The following is a 26,614-nucleotide window of genomic DNA, read 5'->3' on the forward strand; positions in this document are numbered from 1 at the left end:
TCTTTTATTTAGTTCACCATTCATGCTTTTAAAGATAAGAAATGCAATGCTCTCTCAGGTGTTAGTTTTGGGTGGCAATTGAAAGATACGAGGATAAACAAAAATACCAAGCAATTGAAAGGATAAATTCAATTGAAAATATTTGGTTCACCAATTATTTTAGTTTGAGCTTTCTGCATTAAATGTCCTGTTTTCGGGACGAAATTGGATGTTTTAAGATGTCATGAACAAATTGTTGCTGGTTGGGTTTTGCGTTGTGAATTTACTTGGGATCGTCACTTGATATCCCATTTATGCTTCCTTCTGCATAAGGGTCAACCTTGGACATCCATTTTGAGGAGGCTCATGCACTTCCTCTACTTTATAGCAGGCTGTGCTACCGGATTTGAGTTAATTTCTGAAACTTTTTTGTTCATTGTTGAATTGGCTTCTAATTATATATTTTTGCCTTTTTTGTTTACTGAGAAACTGATGAAATTTGAATTGAAAGTTATTTATATCATCAAAATAGTTGAAAATTCACATTTGCTTAATGCTATTTTATTGGTGGAGGTTGAATTTGGTACTTTTTCTTGGGATGCAAAGTTTGTACTGTAATATTAACTGGATATGCTCATAGTTTGATTATACATGTTTATTGGGCAATAATCTTCACCTAAACTAACAATCTGACTATCTGTTGAGTTGAAATTAGTCAAGTAGGTTCTTGATTAACTGGGCTTAATAGGTTTTTGGTGGCATTTTTTATGAATGTAATTTTGGGTGGGTTTTGTGTTTACTGTAGTGAATTTTGGGTGATTATGTTAGTGGCGTTTATACCTTTTGATAAGCTCATATTTATATATATTTTACATAAAATTCACTTGTCTTTTCTTAGTTAGTTCCTTATATTTTTGAGCTATTTACTATGTTTTTGTGTTTTGTGTGATTTATCAAGCAAAGAAAAGAAAAGTAGCACAAGTGAATTATTAAGTAACAAATTCGTCAAAACTGCCTGTGCAAATTATTTGACTTTGGAAGCATGTTACAAACAGCTCAGAATGAATGAGAGAATGAGCCTTATATGTGTGGAAAGCTACGGATGTCTATTTTCTGGAGCAATTTACGGATTGTTAATCTCATTTTTCTAGAAGAAGTTATGGGCACTGTAACACTGAAAGGTCAGAAAAGGGCTAAGCATATTTGGCTAATAAAAAGAGAAAGGCAACACATGGGCAGAAAATGGGTGGATTGGTGGTTGAAATGATGAAGCATGTGTGTGTAAATGCAAAGGAAAAACACACACACATGGGCAAAGAAAAACACACACACATGGGCAAAGGAAACACACACACATGGGTAGGAATTGTGTGTGTTTTGTGGTTGAAATGATGCAAAGAACATGTGTGTGTGCAAGTGTAACAGCTAGGATGATAACATGGCAGCAAACACATGGCAAAGAAAAGAACATGGCAGCAAACACATGGAGCACACACATGGGTAGAAAATGTGGGTGTTTGGTGGTTGAAATGATGAAGCATGTGTGTGTAAATGTAAAGGAAAACATGGCAGAAAATGTGTGTGTTTGGTGGTTGAAATGATGAAGCATGTGTGTGTAAATGTAAAGGGGAAACATGACAACACACACCCACACAAGCTGCACATGCAAAGGAAATGGAGTGGTCCTCTCTCAAGCCTATAAATACCATTTCCCATATTCATCAACAACAACAGATTTTTGATCCCTACCTTAGCCGCACCTCTCCATCACCATTCTCTAAAAATTCAGCCAAACACCACCCCTAGCCACACCATCCATCAACCCTAAACCTTTCCATACCATTCCCCATCCATTCTACACCATAAAAACCACCCAAAACCTGTCCAAAACCTCTTATGCCGTGACTATTGCAAGGAAGGAAGGAGAAGGAACATCTTATGCCGTGACTATTGCAAGAAAGGAAGGAGAAGGAACATCTTGTGCCGTGCCTATGCCCAAGCCTTGGGAGTGTTGGAGCGTTTCTAGGTGTTTTCTATCTTTGATTTCAATGTTTAATTTAAGTTATCTTTGTGTAATTGCGAGCATGAGAAATTAAACCCCTCTTAGTTAGGGGGTGATTCGAAACTATGTTCATGCTTACAATATGATTTGATTACATCCAGTTGTGATTCATAAGTTGTGAATTCAATTTACTTATCCGTTCGTATAAAAACTGATTTGTGTATGTTGGTAGAGAGTGCACGCTTAATTTTCATGCATGAATTTGACGCTAGAATATAAGGGAGTTTCACCTAATCATTATGAACTTATATTCACAAGTAGTGAAGGTTGCTAGTCACAATCACGTTAAGTAAATTCTTGGCATAAGTTTCATGCAAATCATAGTAATGAGTGTCTCGTCAATGCTTATGTTTTTCATAGAACTTAATGATTCTTACTTGTATCTCTATTATGCAATTCATGTAGGGAACTTGTAGGGAATGTTTTGGGTTGTCGTATGCAATCATCAAACCCAATAACTTGTGGAAAAACTGAGGGTTAATTAGTGCAATTCACGGTTAATTTGGGGCGTTGAGTATTCATAGTTTATCGAAAAGCAACTGGAAATCATTTTGTATGCAAGTGTGACATGTGTGGAAAAGAACCTCCTAGCTAGCCTTCCATCCATAAGTTTCATTCAAATTCATTTACAATCTGTTTTGTTTTACAAAGTTTGTTTTGTTTTCAAATTCGTCAAGAACCAATCTCCCAATTATTTCAAAATGTTAGATTAGTCAGTAATCACTTTAGTTTGTGTTTTTAAGCGTCTTGAGTCAAGTCATAACCCAATTTCGTCCAATTTAGTGTTAGGTGTTCAAAACTGCCCAGAAATTGTTTTTAAGGCAGTTTTGAGTGTTTATTTGCTGTTTTGAATCTTTTTGTTTATCTTAGTATTTTAAAGTATAGTTTTGCATTCTTTGAGTCTAGTTTAGTGTTTTAAAATTTGTTTTTACGTTTTCAAGTCAGTTTCCAAGTGATTTAGCAATCCCTCCTAATCCCCGGCCTAGAACGATCCCTACTTACATTCTTTATTACAATTGAAAAAAAGAGGGTTTAATTTGTGTGCTTATATATTTAGCATCACCTTTTATTTTCTGAATTTGTATGCTTCTCTAGGTTTTTATGGCAGTTCTGAGGAAGAGCAAGAAAAAGGAAGAACCAGTATTAGAAGGTTTACCCAAAGAGTACTACGGTGATGTGAGCACCCTTTATCCTTTAACTTGGCCAAATGGGTGCTCAAATTTCATGTTTTTCTGTGATTATATGAGTAAATTTTTGTATTTTGATTTTGGGTTTTGCCAAATTCAATGGTGGTATTTATGGGTTTGGTATTGATTTTCAGTTAACAATGACTTTGGAGAAATTGATTGAGTCTGCATTCAATGTAACTTTTCATGAAGTTACATACTGATAAAATAGAATTCAATTTTTTCATTCCTTTCTTTTTTTTTTAAATGCAGTTACATTTATATGATGATTTTCAGCATATATTCTTCTTTTAGTTTCTATTTCTTCATCCAGTCTTAAGTCATGAAGGATTTGATAAACCCACAATTAATAACAATGTGCGGTGGCACCAAAGGTTTTAGACAAGGAACAAGTAAGTACCCTTTTGCTTCATTGTTCCAAAGCATTATGTAGTGCATAAAAGAAATCTACCATTGTTTTCTCTTCTATTATGCAACATTAATATTTCAGTTTTTCGGTAGGAGACATAGTAAGTTGGAAAAAGACTTATATTTCTTATTTTTGGAACTCTTTATCTCATTGTTTCTTGAGTAGTTTTCTGGAAGAAAGAAAATATGAGCTTTTGTAAGTCCTAACAATTTTCAATTTTTATTTTTCTTGCTTTTATTTTAGTTTCTTATTACTAGTTTTAATTTTGGGTATATTTTTTACGAAGGTTTTCAAACGATGTTGTTTTGACAGGTTTAATCATGTGTATAAGCATTTGATAGTGAATACATGCAGAGGGCTTCACAATTGAAAAGAAGTAGAACGGTATTTTCAGGTAATTGCTGAGATTGTTTTTTATCCCCTTTTATCGTGATGCCAATTTACGGTTCTTATCATGTAAATTGGTTGACTAAAATGTTAGTGTACGCAAAAAGGTTGTTGATGCTGCTGGTTTTTTTTTTCTGTAATCGATTTAGGAGTTGCTATTGTATTCTTAAGCATAATGTTTGACTGCCAATGACATATTCTATTGCTTTCTACAACTGCTAATGCCTAAGCCTCTAACAAAATAGAAACTTTTGCCAAAACAAAAGGTAAATCATTACTGCATGAGCCGAACAGTACCTTTCCTCAATTTTTTTTCCTTTCTTTTCCCCCCTTAATGTCTTTGTTTTGGTTCTCATATGTGGCCATTTGGTCATTGAGAAATGTAGTTGGATTTAAGATTTTGAGAAATTGGAACATTTTTAAGAAAATGACAAAATTTGGGATTGGACGTGTCAAGTTGTTATAAGAAAAGTCATAGGTATCCACGGACTTGATTGCTATCCGTTTGAATTTGTCACAATAATTTCCCTTGAGCATAATGGTTGCACTGAATTCGTTTTGTGATGATTCAATTTTGGGTTTGAAAAAATGCTCACTGCTTGAAATTTGAAATTCTGTTGATTTTCTTTTCAGGTTGAACAAAAATATCTCCAGGATCCCCATTTGTTTTTAGGTGCTGTTAAGGTAAATTTTCTTTATCCTTCTTGCAGATTAATTTTCGATGGATTATGTCTTCTGAGTAGTATACAAGCCAGACATTGTATCTTTGAGAAAGTTATTGGTGTATAGTATATGCATAAGTTTATTTTGGTAGTGGTATATAACCGTATATGGAGCTTCGTGGTGCATGCACTGGAAATTTTATGATTTATGATTTTTCCGATTTCCTCTCTATAGTTGTTTTATGTATGGTGGATGAATTGAATTTGGAAGGAAAGCAACTCAAAGGTTGTCTTTTTCTTTTTTATTTATTGCAAGATGCTACTAGAAGCATGGCAGATTTTATCATATGACTGTTGTGAACATGAAATTTTCCTGAAACGAAAGAGACAAGAACAACGTGCACAAAATAATATTTTGTGATTTTATTTATTTATGGGGTTACGATCTCTAATTTGGTCATCTGATTCGATCTCTGTAAGGTGTTGATTTATGGATGTTGTTGATCAAAGGGCCGTTGAGGCTTGATTTTGGATGAACGGTTAGGAGCTTCTTCAAGGGCCGTCGGGGCTTGATCTTGAAGAAATGTTGTGTAGATTTGTTGATATTGTTGATCCAAAGGGCCGTCGGGCCTTGATCTTAGGATGAACAGTTGTGTGGATTTGTTGATGTTGTTGATCCAAAGGGTCGTTGAGGCTTGATCTTAGGATGAACAGTTGTGTGGATTTGTTGATGTTGTTGATCCAAAGGGCCGTTGGGGCTTGATCTTGAATTTGTGGAAGTTCTTCAAGGGCCTTTTGGGCTTGATCTTGAAGGAGGATTTGATGAAGAACGAAGAGGGCTTTCTTGATCATTCGGGATTTGCTTGAGAGCTTTAGAGTTTCAAAGCTTTAAAGATTTGGGGGATTCTCTTCCAATTTGGGAGTAGAGAAATGTATTTTTGAATTGGTTGATGATACCTTGATGTAGAAGCCTATTTATAGGCTTTGAGAATGAATCACCACCATAAAATATTTTTTTCTTTTCTAAGCACCATTGCCTAATTTCCCACTTAATACAATTTTTAACTTGAAGTGGTAATTTTATGGCCTAATTTCCACTTAATATCATTTTAAACTTGGTATGTGCATGCTTTGTCATTGCCCAAAATGAGAAGAAAACCTTGTTTTGATCTTCAATGGATTGAAATGTGCTTGCCTTGTCATTGCCCAAAATGAGAAGAAAAACTTGTGTAATCCTCCAAGGGTATTTCTTCTTATTTTGTTGAGTCACACACCATGTGTACAATTTGTATGACACGTGGCATATGCCATGTATGCCCTGACACATCAAAATTTTAATGCATTGGTGAACATTTATTTCACTGCAATTTCGATGTCTACAAATGCCCCCACTTCAAGGTGCGTCGTATACATGTGCTTGTCACGTGTAGGAGATGCGTTTTGAAGTCCCTTACTGTAGATGTCGATCCAAGGGCCATCGAGGCTTGATCTTGAATTGGGCTGGAGATTTATTCAAGGGCCGTTGAGGCTTGTTCTTGGACTTTGTTTGAAATTTCTTCAAGGGTCGTCGAGGCTTGATCTTGAAGGTTGAAATTGGACCACAAGGAGCTTCATGTGGTAGATGATCTTTGGCTTTGGTAGTGGATGAATCGGCACGTATTTGTTTTTGCGCTTTGTTGACTTTCCACATCTTTGATCTTGAATTGGGTTGGAGGATTTTCTGGATTCCTCCAATTGTTAATTTTCCACAACTTATTCTTGAACTGGATTTGATTCAAATATGGTGGATGCTTGATCTTGAATTGGACTTGTGATTTCCTCAAGGGCCGTCGAGGCTTGATCTTGAATTTGGTTGGAAGCTTCTTCAAGGGCCGTTAAGGCTTGATTCTTGAAGGTTGACTCGAACACATGGCAAGCAGGCACGAGGTAAAGGTGATGACTTGTTTCTTTGTTCAATCTTTCTAATTCATGCCTGAGCAGTTTGGTCAACAGTATGATCTTCAAGATTGATGGGCTCTTCTTCTAGTTGGTGACTTGATCTTTAAGGATTTGTTTCAAGGGTGGTGAATCAGCACGTGCAGCCCACAACGCCTAGCGAGTCGACCCAAGAATTTGAGGGTCAAAATGAGTCATCCACCTATAGTGATTGCAACCCTGATGATATGAGATACTTTTGATTTTGAAGAAGTAGCAGATGAATCGGCACGTGCTTTGTTGTGCTTGTCTCCACATGCTTCAATGTATCATTTTCCCTTGCCTTATCTATTCTTCTGGCAGATGTGGTATCTTCTCTGGAAGCATAAGATGTTGAGATAATGGGTACTTCGAGAGCAGTGCTAGGTAAGCAATCAGGGAAAGGTTTCAAGCAGTCGGTTCCAGATCGAAAGATTGATACCAAGTGTTGGCTGATTGCTTTCTTTCTCCTTGTCCCGCAGGTAAGAACAAGGACAAAGAAAAGGACAGGGAGAAAGCATGATATGAAATACTCTTGCTTTCGAAGAAGTGGTGGCGATTTGACAGCGTTGCACAGCGAGGCTTTGCTCTTCGGCGATGGTGCCGTCAATATGTTGTTGAAGCTTCTCGAGCTCTTGGATTCAACTCAGACTCCTTCTGCTGGGTTGGTCGATTGTGCAGGGAAGGGGAGACTTGATTTTGAAGGAAATCAGCACGTTGTCTCCACATGCTTCAAGGTATCATTTTCACTTGCCTTATCTGTTCTTCAGTCAAAATGTGGCATCTCTTCGAGTTCCTCAACTCAGACTCCTTCTGCTGAGTTGACTGTGCAAGCTGCATTCTTTGGAAGTACAGCAGCAGTGGAAGATGAGTACTGAGAGCAATACCATGTAAGCAACCAGGCCAAGGTTCCAGGTAGTCAATTCCTTACCTGGGTTTGAGTGGAGGTTCCGGCATATTGCTTTTTTTTATCCTTGTCTTTGCAGGTAAGAACAAGGACAAAGGAAATGACATGGAGAAAGCATGATATGAGATATTCTTGCTTTCTACCCTGGTGACATGAGATACTTTTGCTTTGGTGTCATTTGTTTGCAGAGGTACCCTAAGGAATAAGGAACACTGAGTGACTCGAGAGGCTTCGATGGGAAGGCATTCTCGGAGATGAAGAAAGGCCGTGTATGTCTGCCTTGCTATGGAAGGTGAAGGTAGATAGTTATAGGAAGTTCTTTAATACCTGTAGAGGTACTATTTTTTTTTCTCGTGTCGGCAACCATTGAGTGATTGATCAGTATGGCTTCACGTGCTTTCTTCTTCATCAGAAATCTTCGACAAATTATCCGTAATTTCCGCCAAGCTGAGTGTGCATGTGACAGGTGTTGATGAGGTTGAAAAAGACTGGCGCCTCTTCGATATCTGGGATAGGCTATTCGACAAATTACCCGTGATTTCCGCAAAGCTGAGTTTGCGTGTGATGGGTGCTGACGCGTCTGGAAAAGCAAGATGCCTCTCCGATTTCTGAGCTTGCCTCTTCGATTTTTGAATTGGCCTTTTCGATTTCTGAGCTCCGTCGAGTGCAGAGGTTGCATGTGACAAGTGCGGACAAGTCTGGAAATGAAGATTGGCCCGTGGTTTCTGAGCAAGCCCAGCTTTTGAGAAAGCTAGCACCTCTTCGATTTTTGAATTGGCCTCTTCGAATTCTGAGCTCCCGTCGAGTACTGATTTTTATAGAGGTACGCAGGACGTTTCAAAGCACACTTGAATTTCTGCTTGTAGAAACTTCTTGCACCTCTAAGATCTTGATTTGTCCGACCTCTTCTTTCTTCAACACCTTTAAAAATGTATGGACCCTCCGACCGTCGTTTTGACTTGAACCTTGGTGAAGAGGCAGTCCTGCCTTCTCCAGACAACATATGGCGCCCATCCTTCATATCCCCTACTGGTCCTCTTACCGTTGGGGATTTGATGATGAAGAATGATATGACCGCTGCGGTGGTGGCCCAGAACCTTGTTACTCCCAAAGATAACAGACTACTTTCCAAACGGTCTGATGAGTTGGCTGTTAAGGATTCTCTGGCTCTCAGTGTTCAGTGTGCAGGTTCTGTGTCTAATATGAGTTTGTTCCAACAACATTTACCTTCTTCTTCTGGGGCTGTACCGCGTAATGAAGCTCCAAATGATCAACTTTCGGTGCCTCCTCCTCCTGGGGTTCTGCCGAGTGATGAGGTGCTGAACAGTCAACCTCCGATGCCTCTTCTTCCTGGAGCTTCACCGAGTGGTGAGGCTTTACACGAGCAACCTTCGTGAAGGCTCCCTCCTGTTTGTTCTTTTTTTTTTTACTGATGTAAAATGTACATTTCTATAAATTTTCAAAGAAATCAATAAATGAGCCTTATTTCATTCTTTGTGTGTGTGTGTATATATATATTTAGTGCCAAAAGCATAAAGAATTTTTATTTTATTTTATTTTATTTATTTATTTATATTTATTTTATTATTATTTTTTTTTTTTGCAGATGGTGCCTGATGCAGTTTCAGCTCATGCATGCAATGAGCTTTGGTGTCACCTTTTATGCTTGTGCAGACCAGGAGCGTTGGTATCACTTTTTATGCTCATGCGGATCAGGAGCGTTGGTGTTGCCTTTTATGCTCGTGCAGACCAGGAGCTTTGGTTGTCACCTTTTAGGCTCGTATGGACCATGAGCGTTGGTATCGCCTTTTATGCTCATGCGGATCAGGAGCATTGATGTCGCCTTTTATGCTCATGTGGACCAGGAACGTTGTGCCATGTAGTTTACGCTTGTGTAGGCAAGGAGCCTTGTGTCCTACAGTTTAGGCTCGTACGGATAAGGAGCTTTGGTTCGTGCAGTTTAGGCTCGTGCGAACAAGGAGCATTTGTGGTTCGTCAAGCGATCCGGGAGAGTTGTTCCTCTCAATCTTCATAGCAAGGAGCCTTGACTGAGTAGTTGAAGAAGTCTTCTGGGAAGAAGTCACGCATCGTGATGGGGATCGATGATCTTCGTGTCAAAGTTTCATTATCTCCAACACTTTCACATTGTTCTAGAGGTTGACAAGAGCTGCTTTGCCCCCTTTCCCATTGGTGAACTTGTGGAAGAGATGATTGCTGCCTGGAGAGGCGTTCCTCACAATCTTTATAGCAAAGAGCCTTGACCGAGTAGCTGAATAATTTTCTGAGGAAGAAAAGATGGCGCATGGTCGATCTTTGTGTAGAAATTTCCTCATCCTCAACACTTTCACATTGTTTTGGAGGTTGGCGAAAGCTGTTTTACCCCCTTTCCGATTGGTGCACTTGTGGAGAAGACATATGCTTCTTGTGCAGTTTCTTCGGCGTGACATGAGTCCATCTTTCAACTTCACTCGGCTTGACTGGCATGGTTTTGGAGCATGCCCCCAGCGATTGAGGTGAAGATTTTGAGTTGACAGAGCCGGAAGTGACGTCTTCTTCCGGGATTTTGTCTTTTTTGTCTTTTTGGGCCTCATCTTCAGTGCGGTTCTCTTGGGTTTGTTGCCGTGAAGATTGGCTGGTGTAGATGATGGTGCGTCTCCTTACCTTCAGTGGTCCTTTTGTGTCGACCTCTAAAGCTGCTTGGCGCTTCATCCTTGAAGGAATTAAGCTTTGAACATCGTTTTTTCCTGCCAGACTGTCGAGTTTTTCTTTCTTTGGCGTTGTCTTCCCATTTCTAGAAGGCTTCTTAGTTTCTTCAAGTTTGTCCGCAGCCGACCGTTGCGGGGGAGATCTAGCTGTGCCGCTTTGTTTCTTGGGTTTTGATAACCTTTCAAAGACAGATCTTTGCGGTGTTGGCGTCTTAAGCCTTTTGAAGACGGAAGTTAGGTCTCGACCACTGATGCGATCAAGTGCCGAATTTCTAAGTTTTGAATGATTTAACCTGTCGAAGACTGAAGTTCGAGGGGTGAGTTTAGGCTCCTCTTTTGGCCTTGTGGCTTGTGGTCTTGGCTTCCTCATTTTTTTGTAGGTCACCGATGTCCACCCTTCCTTATTATCGGTAGATGCATCTTGGTTGCTTGCCCTTGGTGATGGTTGTGTAGGAAGTGCCGTGTGACTTGAACATTGACGGGAATGGTCATGTATGCTTTGGAGAGGCACATGATCGAGTGATCCAAACACGATAGTAGTAGTGTGTGCCGCAACCGTGTCTTCGAGGTCAAGCTCGATTTTCCCTTGTTGTGCTAGCTTCAGGATGAGATCTTTCAGTACGAAGCATTTTTCCGTTGGATGACTGATGAAACAGTGGAATTTACATTACCTTGGACTGTTAGTACGATTCATCTCTTCTGGCCGTCTACACTCAGGCAAACCAATCACCTTCTTTTCCAACAAGTCTTCTAACATGGCAGCCATATCAGAGTCGGGGAATGGATAAGTCTTCTCTTCAAGCTCCTTCAAAGTGCGTCTACGCATCTCTTGATCATGAAAAGCTTCAGTTTGAATCGCCTTGCCTCGTGTAGAGACTTTGACGGGAGCTGTGTTGACCGTCACTGCTTCCTTGGTGGATTTCCACACAGCCTTCTCCACCTTTGTTTCAAGAATTTTGTCGTTCTTGTAGTCGGCGATCGGTTCCTTCTTCCTATGATGGGCGATGCTTAACTCCATGTCATGGGCGCAGGTGGCTAGCTCTTCGAATGTCTGTGGTTTGATGCCTTGAAGGATGTATTACAAACCCCATTGCATGCCTTGGACGCACATCTCGATTGAAGAGGTCTCTGAGAGCCTGTCTTTGCAGTCAAGGCTTAGAGTGCGCCATCTGTTGATGTAGTCAATGACCGGCTCATCTTTCCATTGCTTCGTACTTGTGAGCTCCAGCATGCTTACAGTGAGGCGGGTGCTGTAGAAGTGGTTAAGGAATTCTCTTTCCAATTGCTCCCAGTTGTTGATGGACTCAGGCTCCAGGTCTGTGTACCACTCAAAGGCGTTTCCTTTCAGCGAGCGCATAAATTGCTTGGAGAGGTAGTCTCCCTCCGTCCCCGCGTTGTTGCAAGTTTCGACGAAATGTGCAACATGCTGCTTTGGGTTTCCTTTTCCATCAAACTGCATGAACTTAGGTGGTTGATATCCCATCGGCATCTTCAGGGCATCAATCTTCTTTGAATAAGGCTTTGAGTACAACTCGGAGGTGTTTGAGCTCCCTTCGTACTGTGCCTTGACGGTGCTGGCGATCATCTCTTGCAATTGCTGGATAGAAAGATATCCCATGAGTGCCGCTGCTTGGTCTGGCTTCGGCTTCATATCGATTTTCTCCACCTGAGGCTTATCTTCTTCGCCAACTTCTCTCTTTAGTGGATCATCCTCTGGGTCGGGGTTCTTGCCGTCCTGTGGCTCCAGTCGGCTGACGAGTGCAGCGATTTACAAGTTTTTTTCTTCAACAATCCGTGTTAACCTTGCGATCGCTTCATTCATTTGAGCCAGCTGTTCTTCAATGGAGGTAACGCCGATGGTCATGACTTGTGCAACCATCATATGCGACTCTTTAGGCATGCAGGGTGCTGATGAAAGACCCTGTTGGCCGCTTTGGGATGTCATCTGATATGCCTCAACGACATGTTTCGATGCCCCCAGCGAGGTTAGGTTGATGACGGGCTTGCATCTTTGATGCTCCACTTGCTCCCTCAGCGGCATCAACTTTGAAGCGGCATGTTGAGGAGCGGTTGTGGCGCTAATGGATTGTCCGTCTGTGGCAGAAGAACTCAGGATCCTTCCCTTGGTGAGAACGGCTTGTCCTTTGCTTGATGTCATTGATTTTGGAAGTGTGCTTGAATTTCTTGAACGGAGAAAGAGATGAGAGGTAGAGATTGTCCCACCGGGCGTGCCAAATTTGTGAACACGAAATTTTCCTGAAATGAACAAGACAAGAACAACGTGCACAAAATAATATTTTGTGATTTTTTTATTTATGGGGTTACGATCTCTAATTTGGTTCTCTGATTCGATCTCCGTAAGGTGTTGATTTATGGATGTTGTTGATCCAAGGGCAGTTGAGGCTTGATTTTGGATGAACGGTTGGGAGCTTCTTCAAGGGCCGTCGGGGCTTGATCTTGAAGAAATGTTGTGTAGATTTGTTGATATTGTTGATCCAAATGGTCGTCGGAGCTTGATCTTAGGATGAACAGTTGTGTGGATTTGTTGATGTTGTTGATCCAAAGGGTCGTTGGGGCTTGATCTTAGGATGAACAGTTGTGTGGATTTGTTGATGTTGTTGATCCAAAGGGCCGTCGGGGCTTGATCTTAGGATGAACGGATGTGTGGATTTGTTGATGTTGTTGATCCAAAGGGCCGTTGGGGCTTGATCTTGAATTGGTGGAAGTTCTTCAAGGGCCTTTTGGGCTTGATCTTGAAGGAGGATTTGATGAAGAACGAAGAGGGCTTTCTTGATCCTTCGGGATTTGCTTTAGAGCTTTAGAGTTTCAAAGCTTCAAAGATTTGGGGGATTCTCTTCCAATTTGGGAGTAGAGAAATGTATTTTTGAATTGGTTGATGATACCTTGATGTAGAAGCCTATTTATAGACTTTGAGAATGAATCACCACCACAAAATATTTTTTTCTTTTCCAAGCACCATTGCCTAATTTCCCACTTAATACAATTTTAAACTTGAAGTGGTAATTTTATGGCCTAATTTTCCACTTAATATCATTTTAAACTTGATATGTGCATGCTTTGTCATTGCCCAAAATGAGAAGAAAACCTTGTTTTGATCTTCAATGGATTGAAATGTGCTTGCCTTGTCATTGCCCAAAATGAGAAGAAAAACTTGTGTAATCCTCCAAGGGTATTTCTTCTTATTTTGTTGAGTCACACACCATGTGTACAATTTGTATGACACGTGGCATATGCCATGTATGCCCTGACACGTCAAAATTTTAATGCGTTGGTGAACATTTATTTCACTGCAATTTCGATGTCTACAACTGTCATTGAAGATTTATCTTGAATCTGGACAGGTTTTTGTCAATTGTTATTTATGAAGGTTGTGACTCTTCGTGCTAGCGCCAAAATAAAGTTTTTAGAAGGTTGCTGACTGAAGATAAAAGGTAGCTTGCAATTTTTATTTTAATGAATCTTATTAAATGCATTTGAGTACCACAAAAATTTACTCAATTATTTTAGCAATTAGGAAAAATGGAAAATCACTCTCTTCACTAAAACCGTTATTCATTTACATTAACAACTTTTATTTTTCCAAATTGTAACAGAGAAGCATGTATATCATGAAAAATAAAAGACGGAAGTTCTGAAGTGACGACCAAGAAAGTTTAGAAGTGTAATATAGTTGTAAACAAGAATGTAAACCAGGGATGAAAAATGTTAATATAATTCTGATTTTGGATGACTCACTTGTGAATTTTATCTTAATTTGAGTAATTTTTTATCTGGGTGTACATTTACATCTAATTTGTTGTTTATCTGGTGAAAAAAAGAAGATGCCTTTATACTTTTTTATGAGACTTAATTTTGAGTTTTGAATTTGAGTTCTCATGCAAGAAGAAAGGTCACTTGAGTTTTGAGTTCCCATATATTTTCATTGTTTCATTTTATACATCTATTGGAGGATTGGAAGGGATTGGGAGGCAGATGAGTGAGACTTCTGATGGTTACACATAAATAAATGGTCTCTCACATCTTGAACCAGATTACTCTGGGTTTGGCAGGTATGAATGATTCCAGCCTTTTTTTAGAGGAACTATGCTTTCCATATCAATCAGAATATTTTGTTATTAGAAGCAAGTACATGGGGTTTGGCAGGTGTGAATGAAAAGTCACATTTGGTCGTATCATTATGTGGAAGTAATATTTTCCGATGAGGTGCAAACCAAGACACGGTTTAACTCCGAGATTCTTTGCAACCATTTCAAGCCGATCAAGATAAAGAAAAATGTTATAAAAGCGTCTTTACGTGGTCTTCCTAACATTATTCTTTTTTATATTTAAGATGTACTGTTTTCTTAATTTGTAACTCGGAATTTGCGTTTCTAATGAGTAAGATGTGCTATGGCAGTCAGTAGTCCGCAGACATAAACACAACTGATTTATCTGGTCTTATGTAATTCCATTTATTACCGGAGGATATACATAATAGCTCAATACTCTACATATAGGGTAGTGATCGATCAGATCAAACAAATTCAACTAGATCAAGTTGGTTTTTGGTTTGTAAGCCAAGCAACATCCTCAGCTTTAAGAAAATGGCAGATGGGGGGAACGGTTCCTCGCTCAACGTTGTTCTCTTTGAAGGCATAATGATTTGGGTTCCATTGAGATGTGTCTTGATGGCAGGCTGCTACGGCTTTGGCTTTCGACCCGTCAGCTCCTTGCAGAGGCACCACACAAGTCGTCGTTTTTTCAATTGAATGGCAGTAGAAGACGGCATGCACATAATTCATCTTATGACACACCGTGATGTTGCTGGCTGCCAGCCTCTTCATTCCATTTGCGGTTATTGTGAACTTCTGCATCGGGGCAGCACCTTGTTCCACCTCCGTTGCGATTGCAAGAACATTTCTTGATCCCAGCGTGGAGGTGGCAAAGTCGATCATCGACTCTAACGAGGTGGCACATTGTTTTGCTTCGTCTCTCGCGCCTTGACTTTCATAATTTTGAATGGTTACCTTAATCAAGTCGGCTTCATCAGACCCCGGTTTCACTGATAATTTATCCAGAATTTTTGGCAGTTGGCTTGAACTGAAGGGGATCGACTCTACAGTTTTTCGGGACAGGAAAGGTGTGGTACTAGAATTTCCACTTCCAGCTAAGCGGTAATTGATTACCCTGCTAGGATGAAGGTCATTCTCCAAGAAGAAAACTCTTCGGTTTCGGTTGACTTAAGCTTGTGTTTCGGCTTCAGCGGGAGCGTCCTCTGCAGCATCATTCTGGAAACGAAACGGAGTGTTCTCGTCGCCGACACCGGTTGAATATTGTTGGTATACCATGGGTCCAGCCCATGATGAAAGACATTAAAGGTCCAACCTATTATAAAGGATGGATGCTAGAAAATTCTAGCATCTTATCAAATGCCAAGGAACTAAAAAAATCTGGTCTAAATATGCATGTCGGTGGAGTGCATGCATAAGCTAGAAAGTTCTAGCTGTTTGAATAATATTGAAGCTGTCATGCAAGCCTAAGTCGGTGGGCTTATGTATAAGTCGGCAAAACTCAATTATAAATAGGGGTGCATGTATCTATCATGAGATGTGAAAAAACGAAGTAAGAGTGTTCCACTCCAAGAGTGAGGGTTATAAGAGTTGTTCCACTTCAAGTTTGAGAGTGAGAGTGTTCCACTACACATTGTGTGTGAGTGAAGTTTAGAGTGATAGAAAGTGTGTGATATACTTTCTTGTATTCATTAAGCATTGTCTTTGGCTTGGTAAGACTGCTCTTGTTGTACTAATCTTTTTCATATAGTGAAGATTGATCCTTGTTTTGTGAACGTATGCATAAATTGCCGAACCACATAAATTCTTGGTGTCCATTTTCTACTTTACCTTGTGCATTCTCTATCTTGTAGTACCGACATTCCTAACAAGTGGTATCAGAGCCCGGTTGGCTCTTACTACGAGATGGAAGGAAGTGGCACAATGATCAAACTCACCAACTTCAATTGGGTAACATGGAAGCCAAGGATGGAGGACATTCTCTATTGCAAGGATCTGCATGAGCCAATTGAAGGAGATGCCGCTAAACCCGAGAGCATGTCCGATGCCGAGTGGAAGAAGATGAATCGCAAGGCAATTAGCACAATTAGACAATGGGTGGATGATAGTGTTTTTCACCATGTGTCTAATGAAACCAATGCCTGCTAGTTTTGGAAGAAGCTTAAGTCTTTGTTTGAGAAGAAGACCCAGCCAAGAAAGCCTTCTTGATCAAAGAGCTCATCAATGTGAAGTACAAGAATGGTTTAAGTGTAGCAGAACACTTGAACAATTTCCAGAATATCATCAACCAGTTGGCTACTATGAAAATGACGATCGAAGAGCTACAGGCGCTCTTGTTACTTGGATCCTTGCTAGACAGTTGGGAGACCTTTGTAGTGAGTATAAGTAACTCTGCTTCTAATGGTGTTCTTACTCTTGATAATGTTAAAAATAGCATGCTCAATGAAGAAACAAGGAGAAAGACTTCTGGCATAGATAGCAGCCAAGTATTTGTCACAGAGAACTGCGGAAGAAGCAAGAGTAGAGGGCCTAAAGGTCATGGCAAGAGTCCTAGCCGATCCAAGTCAAGGTTCAAGGGTACATGCCACCATTGTGGCAAAGAAGGCAATATGAAGAAAAATTGTCGAGTTTGGAAGAGAGAGCAAATGGAAGGAAACAATCAGAAGAAAGATGATACTGGCAATACCACCGTTGTCATATGTGGTGATGTACCAGAAATATTGTATGTTGGTGAATGTCTGCATATGGGCAACTCTGACAAAGATATTGAATGGATCTTCCTTCCATGCTACGTCCAAACGGGAGTTCTTCAGTACATACAAAGAAGGTGACTTTGGCATAGTGAAAATGGGGAATGAAAACTATTCCAAAATTCTTGGAATTGGTGATATCTGCCTAAGAACTAATCTCGGCTGCCAATTGATGTTGAAAGATGTGAGACATATTCCTGATATACGTCTCAATCTGATATCCATCGGTACCCTTGATCGACAATGATATTATCACCATATTGGCGAAGGAAAATTGAAGCTTACTAAAGGCTTAATGGTGGTAGCAAGAGCACAACTTTGTTGTACGTTGTACCGGTCAAATGCCAAAGTTTTGAAAGGTGAGTTGAATGCTGTGGAGGACTCATCTCTAGACTTGTGGCGTAAGAGGCTAGGCCACATGAGCGAGAAAGGCCTATAAGTTTTGGCAAAGAAGTTTCACATTCCCTTTGCCAAAGGTACGTCGTTAAACTCCTGTGAGCACTGTTTATTCGGAAAACAAAGAAGAATTAGTTTTTCTGTTCGATCTACAAAGAAAGGAAATTTGTTAAATCTTGTTTATTCAGATGTGTGTGGTCCCATGAAAGTTGAGTCACTTGGAAGAAATAAATATTTTGTTACTTATATTGATGATGTTTCACGAAAGGTCTGGGTGTTTTTGTTAAAATCCAAAGACCAGGTGCTTCAAACATTCTAGGAGTTCCATGCCATGGTGGAGAGGGAAATTGGAAAACCTCTCAAGTGCCTTCGTAGCGACAACGGCGGCGAGTACACATCTCACCAGTTTAGAGAGTATTGTGTGAAACATGGCATACGCCATGAGAAGACAGTTCCTGGAACTCCACAATATAACGATGTTGTTGAAAGAATGAACCGAACCATCATAGAGAAAGTCAAGTGTATGCTGAGGACTGCAAAGTTATCTAAGCAGTTCTAGGGTGAAGCTGTAAGGACATCCTACTATTTGATTAACCGATCTCCATCAGTACCATTAGGTCTTGATGTTCCGGAGAGAGTATGGACTGGTAATGATGTGTCTTACTCTTATCTGAAGGTGTTTGGCTGCAAAGCTTTTGTGTATATGCCCAAAGAGCAGAGATCGAAGATAGACTACAAAGTTACACCGTGCATCTTTCTTGGTTATGGGGGTGAAGATTTTGGTTACAGATTATGAGACCTATACCAGAAGAAGTTTATCCGAAGTAGAGACGTGGTCTTTTATGAAGACCAAACAATTGGGGATTCGGATAAAGAGGCACAACCAGATGGCGCAGTCAGAGGAGTTGATCCATTAGCTTCAGAAGAAGAAAGTCACGATGACATCCCTAAAGCAGCTGCCAATGAAGTGCCTGCAGAACCAGATAATGCTGATCAGGGGGAGCCTAATCAAGATGTGCCAGACCATGAGATTGCTAATTAGGAGGAGCCTAGTCAAAAAAAGCAGATTCAAGAGGAACCTAATCAGGGGGAGCCTCCAGCCCCGCAAGAGAATGAAAACCAGGTCAGAAGATCCAACAGAAGTCGAAGATCGTCTACCAAGTATTCCTCATCAGAGTATATCATGTTGACTAATTATGGAGAGCCCAAAACATATGAGGAGGCCATAGCTCATAACGACAGTGACAAATGAATGAAGGCAATGGAGTCGGAGATGGATTCCTTATCAAAGAATGATACCTATGAGCTGGTGGAGCTTCCAAAGGGAAGAAAAGCGTTGAAAAAAAATGGGTGTTCAAATTGAAAAGGGACAACAACATGACAAGGTACAAGACTCGTTTGGTTGTCAAAGGTTTTGGTTAAAAGAAAGGACTTGACTTTGATGAGATTTTTTCACCAGTGGTGAAGATGACTTCCATTCGAGTTATCCTTGGTATGGCAGCAAGCATGGATCTTGAGCTCGAGCAGTTAGACGTTAAAACTGCATTTCTCCATGGCAATTTAGAAGATAAGATATATATGGAGAAACCCAAAGGCTTTGAAGTAAAAGGTAAAGAAAATTTGGTGTGCAAGCTAAAGAAAAGCTTATATGGTCTTAAGCAGGCTCCGAGACAGTGGAATAAAAAGTTCAACTCATTCATGGTGAGTAATGGGTACAAGAGAACTCATGCTGACTCTTGTGTCTATATCAAACAATTTTCTGGAGGTAAATTCATCATCTTATTGCTTTATTTTGATGACATGTTGATTGTCGGTCAAGATGCTTCTATGATTAAAAAGCTCAAAGAAGAGTTAACTAAGTCCTTTGACATGAAGGATTTAGGGCCAACCAAGCAGATGTTGGGCATGGAGATAATACGTGACAGAAAATCCAAGAAGTTGTGGCTGTCACAAGAAAAGTATGTTGAACGGGTGCTTGAAAGGTTTAACATGAAAGCAGCCAAATCGGTAAGCTCACCTTTAGCCAATCATATCAAGTTGAGCAAAGAGTCGTGTCCAAAAACATATGAAGAAAAAGAGAAAATGGCAGTTGTTCCTTACTCTTCAGCAGTATGAAGTATCATGTATGCAATGGTGTGCACACGGCCAGATATTGCTTATGCAGTAGGTGTGGTAAGTAGGTTTCTATCTAATCTAGGGAAAGACCATTGGGAAGCTGTTAAGTGGATTCTTAGATATTTGAAGGGGACTCCTAAGATGTGCTTGTGCTTTGGCGGTTCCAAACTAATCTTGGAAGGATTTACAGATGCTGACATGGGAGGTGACTTAGATGGTAGAAAATCTACGTCTGGGTACTTGTTTACTTTTGCAGGGGGAGCGTGTCTTGGCAATCCAAGTTGCAAAAGTGTGTTGCTTTGTCCACAACCGAGGTTGAATACATAGCCGCTACAGAAGCATGCAAGGATTTATTATGGCTGAAGCGGTTTCTCCAAGAGTTGGGTTTGAAACAGAGTGATTATGGTGTTTATTGTGATAGTTAAAGTGCTCTGGATTTGAGCAAGAATACTACATATCATTCACGCACCAAGCACATTGATATTCGTTATCATTGGATTAGAGACGCTATCGAGAACAAGTTGCTACAGCTGAAGAAGATTCATACCGATAATAATTCTTCGGACATGTTGACAAAGGTAGTCACAAAATCAAAGTTGGAATTCTGCATTAAGGCTGCTAGGATGGACTCTAGGTAACTTGGAGTCATGATCAGAATTCCTCCCTCATGGACTGGAGGGGGAGATTGTTGGTATACCATGGGTCTAGCCCATGATGAAAGACATTAAAGGTCCAACCCATTATAAAGGATGGATGCTAGAAAATTCTAGCATCTTATCAAATGCCAAGGAACTAGAAAAATCTGGTCCAAATATGCATGTCGGTGGAGTGCATGCATAAGCTAGAAAGTTCTAGCTGTTTGAATAATATTGAGGCTGTCATGCAAGCCTAAGTCGGTGGGCTTGTGTATAAGTCGGCAAAACTCAATTATAAATAGGGGTGCATGTATGTATCATGAGATGTGAAAAAACGAAGTAAGAGTGTTCCACTCCAAGAGTGAAGGTTATAAGAGTTGTTCCACTTTAAATTTGAGAGTGAGAGTGTTCCACTACACATTGTGTGTGAGTGAAGTTTAGAGTGATCAAAAATGTGTGTTATACTTTCTTGTATTCATCAAGCATTGTCTTTGGCTTGGTAAGACTGCTTTTGTTGTACTAATCTTTTTCATATAGTGAAGATTGATCCTTGTTTTGTGAACGTATGCATAAATTGCCGAATCATATAAATTCTTGGTGTCCATTTTCTACTTTACCTTATGCATTCTCTATCTTGTAGTACCGACATTCCTAACAAATATTTCGCCCATACCCAATTCTCTTCCTTTTGAATTGGGTTGTGAAGAATAACTCCCCCTTTGCCAACAATAACGAAGTCTGCAGATTTAATTAGCAAGAACATGATAAATCGAAAATAATTAAGATTATGAGTCTATGAGCATCAGTAAATTAATGGTGGAAGAGGCCGATCGAGGTATCTCTATGAGAGTGTATGAGTTGTATATATAATATACTATTTACCCTGTACGATGAGTTGGTTGATAGATTTCGGCATTTGTGTGTTTGGGAGGACGAAGTTCCAGTAGCGTTGCGGTTGTGGTTAAGGTAAGGCAGCAGCATGGCTTCCCACCAGTGTGAGCTGCATGCAACATTTGAGATCTCAATTAGTACGAGGTATTAAGGAAAACGATGAACTTAGTAAAATATGAGTTCAAACTAAAATCACGAGTTCCGCTCTCATAGTCGAGGTAGGATTTTGATATCAAAGGTTGAGATTCAACAGTTAAAACCAAAGCTATTTATCTTTAGCTTTGCATCAAATATCAAATTTGAGGATGCATGAGAGAGAGACCATGCATTTCTCGGTCACTAGGTAACCAAATGTATAGTTCTGCTAAAATAATATCGAAAACTAAAGTTATAAAGCTCACTTACAGTGAGAAAAACAAAGATTCTGGAGAGGAGGAACCCCATCATGAAGATTAAAGAATCAACAAATTATGCAATGGAAGAGAAAACTCAGAGAGATGGATGGTAGAACAGAAGCAGATCGGTTTTGTATTTATAGGGGGAGTAAGTGAACCCAGTAACAGCAACGTAGAGCATGCAATGCGTGGTGTAAATTGTCGGGATTAGGTGTGGTGTGTTCTTGGTCGGCATTTCATGGGGGATGCTTCCTGGCCGACGAGCACACAGCTCCCCAAGAGGTTGGCGCCGATTATTACTTTCTGTCGGGCTCCTGCTTTACCAGTGGGCTTGTCGGGCAAGGCTGAAAGAGAATGACAGAGTTAACTTTGAAAGGTGCCTTTGTGAGGCCTTAGGTGTAGGCCTTGAGGCTCACAATCAAGATTAACTTTTAAGTGCTCGGGCGTGCCACTGCCATCTTCAGCATGGCAGATGTAGAACGGATGTTTGAGTTTTAATTATACATATTCGAGAGACTATGTTAGTTATTGATAGATGCCTTTGTGGGGCCTTAGGTGTAGGCCTTGAGGCTTTCCATAAATAACTAACTTAGTCCTCGAACACAAAAGGTTCCTTTTGTTGATTATATGAATCTGATAACTATCATACTTCTGATTACCTGAGCTCAGAGAGTAGAATGAATCCAAATGAGTGCCTTTGTAGAGCTTTGAATAGGCCTTGAGGCTTCCCATTAGAACTCCCTCTATACTCAATGTTCTTGCCCGAGCAATAGGATGAATCCAAATAGGTGCCTTTGTGGGGCCTTGAATAGGCCTTGAGGCTTCCCATCAGAACTCAGCCTGTACTCGAACGCTATATGGTAATCATAATATAACATCAATAAAACTAAGTGACAGGTTGATTACTTGCGCCCCAAGTAACTTCGGACTTCTTGTTATCAAAGCTTGTAGTGGATGGGTTAAGTCCACATCAGGTTCTTTTTTATGCCTTGAGGCCAATGACTTTTTAGGGTGATCAAATCTTATATGCCCGAGGGCTTAAAATTGAGATCTGACTTGAACTGTTAAAACATGTTCAAATCGGATTCAAGTGCTGAGAGACTCTTTTAATAGCCATATTACTAGAAATAACTTAGATCCAACTTGTAGTATACAACATATTGCTAGGCTAATGAATGAAAAGATAAAAACAAAGAGGGTCGGGCAAAACTGATCCTCTTGCAACTTCCTATCTTTGTGGTTTATCAAGAGGTTTGAAAGCTTAGAAAAAGGGTTGGGAGGTGAGTTTACAGAAAAGAGATCGATACTACAGCAAGAGTTGAACAGGGTAGCAGAGCTATTACAAAAGGTTTATCCCGAAAGGGATGAGGATTGGGCTGACTACAGCTTCGTTTGGAAGGCAAATCTGGCTTTGAGCAGAGTTTGTGCTTGTATTTGTTTGTTTGAGTGTCCTTGATTCTAACTTCTCTTTCTCCTTTTATAGACACCTTGGCTGGGCCTCCTATAACCATAATCCTACCTGAATGCAGTTTGAAAGATAGTGACTCATCAGCTATTTACTTGCACTGCCCTTATAAAGTACTTTTGGGCTGATTAGCTGGCTGGTCTATACCACTTGGCCCTTGGGTAGGTGAGCAAGTGGTGCAAATGATCTGCACCTAGTCGGGAAAGGCCTTCTCTGTTTTCTGGGTTTGGGCTGAGCTTCGGGCTTTTCCTTCTCTATTTGGGCCAACTCCCTTCTAAGCCCAAAGTTTAAGTTTTAACCCAAACAGTGACCCCTTCAATCAATATCCAGACTGGAATTCCAAGCGCCAATATTGATTGAATATCCGCATGCTTGTATACCCGCTCTTGGAACTTGTGTTTTTCTAGACAGGAGGCCTACGACTATGCGTCTCTTGCTCTTCTCACGACCTTTGGGTTATCCTCTGAGGTTTCTATAAATTCAAGCTTAATTTTGCTTTTTGCTCAGCCAACAAACCTCCTTCAGCCTTTGCTTCAATCAAATTCAGACTGAGATATGAGTTCTTCAAGATTCAAGTAGGTCTTCCTAAAACTCCATTTTCGTGAGAAAAAGAATTTTCATCAGAAAAACACAATCTCCAACACCCTTGGTCAGGCACCCCGCTATCTCCAACACCCTTGGTCAGGCGGTTCCTTCATGAAGACTTGCCTTCCCGCTCATCGCCATGATAAGTCAGGCTTCACCATCATACATGGTGACGACTCTATCTGAGGATCCTCTACCAGGCGCGTCTTGGCCGCACAACCCGATCACCTGATCGGATTCAATCCATAAAGATACCAGAAAACTAGTTGAAACATTATTGCACCTGGAAGGAGTTGTACGTAGCACATCGGAATTGAATTGAATTTGTTGTACATTTCATCAGCTTGTTGAAAATGAAATAAACATTATTTTAACAATCTTGTGTTTTTCTGTCTTCTTGAATGACTTGATGAATATACACTGTACTTTAGCATCCCAACACCTGCTTTACTTTGCATCCTCCTCAATGTAACAATCCCTAACATCCCATAATGTAGGACAATACTTTTTCAAGAATTTAACATTAATGGGATGTTTCTGCCAATTCCCTTCGAGGTCCGCCAAGTAGTATCCCCCTTTGTTTAATACTTGACTAATTATGAAAGGACCTTCCCATGTTGGACTCCACTTTCCAAAGCCCCTAAGCTAGGCTCCTAGAGGAATGACTGTCTTCCACACCAAATCCCTTTTCTTAAAAGATTTTGCTTTCACCCTTTTGTTATATGATCGGGCAACATCTCTCTTCCCTTCCTGAATCTGGTTCAAGGCTTCAATCCGGGCTACATCTAAGTCTTCAATCCCTTGACACATGGCTTCGATGTATTCTTCGCTGTGTAACCCAAACCGATTCTGAATTCTGACAGAACTTACGTTGATCTCTATGGGAATCACTGCATCTTGCCCAAAAGTTAGAGCATAAGGAGTTGTCCCTGTCTCTGCCCTCTTGGAAGTTCTGTATGCCCACAAAGTATTTCCCAGCCTTTCATGCCATTTTTTCCGGACTCTCAATCACCATTCTTTTAATAATGTTTACCAAAATCTTGTTGCTGGATTTTGCCTGGCCATTTGACTACGGGTAGTAAGAACTAGACTGGATCATCTTTATTTTGTATTTGCTTGCAAATTCTTCAACTTCCTTTGAAATAAAAGATGGCCCTCGATCCGTCACAATGGTTTCGGGCACCCCAAATCTATGCAAAATCTTGGTCTCAATAAATTTTTTTACTGCAGCTGAGGTTATGGATTTTACAGCCGAGGCCTCCACCCATTTGGTAAAGTAATCCGTTGCTACAATGATGAAAGTATGCCCCTTGCTAGAAGCCGGGTAAATTTGCCCGATGAAGTCCATTGCCCATCCTCTGAAAGGCCAGGGCTTGACTACTGGATTTAAAGGTACATAGGGTACATGTTGGAGAGGACCGTGCCTTTGGCATTGCTCACACCCTTGGGCATAGGACTTATAATCTTTTTCCATGTTGGCCCAAAAATAACCATATCACCTAAGCAACCACCTCATCTTTGTCCCCGCCTGATGTGCTCCACATACTCCTTCATGTACTTCGGCCATCACTCTTATGGATTCCTCTTGGCCTAAGCATTTCAATAATAACCCGTCTGGAGTCTTCCTTAGTAGGTCTTTTGCCCATAAAACATACTTAGTTGCTTGTTGTCGGTTATTCTTGCTGGTAGATGAAGAGGGATCCTTCAAATGATGGATGATGGACGATCTCCAATCTTCTAACTCAGTCTCCTGAACCATTACATCCAGGCTGAATCCCCTTTCCAGGATAGAAGAAAGATTTTTCCTTTGAATCTCGACATCCAACCCAAATCTTCTCTCCTGTACTGGCATGCCTGAGGCCAATTGTGCCATCTCATTAGCTGCTAGGTTGGCTCCCCTTGTGACATGACTCACCGATATCTCAGAATCCCAATAACTCAGCAATTGTGTGGCCACCAAATAATATCCGGCCATGGTGATATGCCTGCACTTGAACTCCCCATTTAGCTGGTTTATTACCAATTCCGAATCACCAAACACCTCAACTTCCATTGCTCCCAGATCCATCAAGATTTCCAAACCAATTATTAAGGCCTCATACTCTGCCCGATTGTTGTTATTCCCTTGATAATCCAAGACAAATGAGTAATAATGATAAATCCCTTGAGGGTTGATAATCACAATTCCAGCTCCTGAAGCCTTCTGAGTATAAGAACCATCGAAATATAGCTTCCAATGAGTAATCCACAAACCAGCCACTTTTCTTATCTCTTGCTGGATCCACTTCTCTTTGCCCGAGATCCCTTTACCTGGCGGGATCCAGACATTAGTAACTTCCAGGGTCCCTGGTATATTGATTACCTCATCTCGAGATTCTTGATGCTCCGTTAATAAGTCAGCAATTGCTTGGCCTTTTACTGCCCTTTGGGGGACATACTGAAAGCTGAATTCTGATAATGCTAGAATCCACTTCCCAATCCTTCATGTTAACATTGGCTTTGACAACATGTATTTTATCACATCTGTCTTGGCGATGATGTGTACGTGACAAGGTAACATGTAATGCCTCAGCTTATTGGCAGTAAAATACAGAGCCAAGCACAATCTCTTTACCAGGGAATACCTTGTTTCTACCTCGGTCAGAATTCTACTGAGGTAGTACACTGCCTGCTCTTTTCCTCCTTCATTATTCTGAGCTAGCAAACTCCCAATTGATTTATCTGAAGCGGAGATATATAGCTTTAAGGGTTTTCCCCTCTGAAATGGTACCAACACTGGCGGAGAAGTCAAATAAGCTTTGATATTATCGAAAGCCTCTTGGTGTGGTGGTCCCCACTCAAAATTCTCCTTATCCTTCAGTCTTAATAAAGGAGTCAGCGGCTGGATCTTGCCCGCCATATTGGCAATGAATCTTCTTAAGAAATTAATTTTGCCCAGCAGCCTTTGGAGTTGCACTTTGTTGGTGGGTGAAGGAGACTCCATTATTACTTGTGCTTTATTCTTGTCCACTTCTACCCCTCTTTGATGAACCAGGAATCCTAAGAAATTGCCGCTCTTACT

At 40.5% G+C, this 26,614-nt stretch overlaps 1 long non-coding RNA gene and 1 pseudogene across 2 annotated transcripts; one reads left to right on the top strand and one right to left on the bottom strand.

The window, feature by feature from the left end:
- Positions 1-4,046: 4,046 nt before the first annotated feature.
- On the top strand, positions 4,047-14,006 carry LOC126631616 (uncharacterized). 2 transcript variants are annotated; one of them, XR_007626417.1, is made up of 3 exons: positions 4,047-4,317; positions 4,658-4,708; positions 13,614-14,006. It is a non-coding gene; the product is annotated as an uncharacterized LOC126631616 (long non-coding RNA). The 2 variants fall into 2 exon arrangements; XR_007626416.1 differs by having other exon boundaries at positions 4,047-4,290.
- Positions 14,007-14,804: 798 nt separating this feature from the next.
- LOC126631474 (BURP domain protein RD22-like) lies at positions 14,805-20,980 on the bottom strand (annotated as a pseudogene).
- Between the last annotated feature and the right edge of the window lie 5,634 nt (positions 20,981-26,614).

Source organism: Malus sylvestris, chromosome 8, assembly GCF_916048215.2.
Source record: "Malus sylvestris chromosome 8, drMalSylv7.2, whole genome shotgun sequence".
In the NCBI taxonomy this organism is placed as follows: Eukaryota; Viridiplantae; Streptophyta; class Magnoliopsida; order Rosales; family Rosaceae; genus Malus; species Malus sylvestris.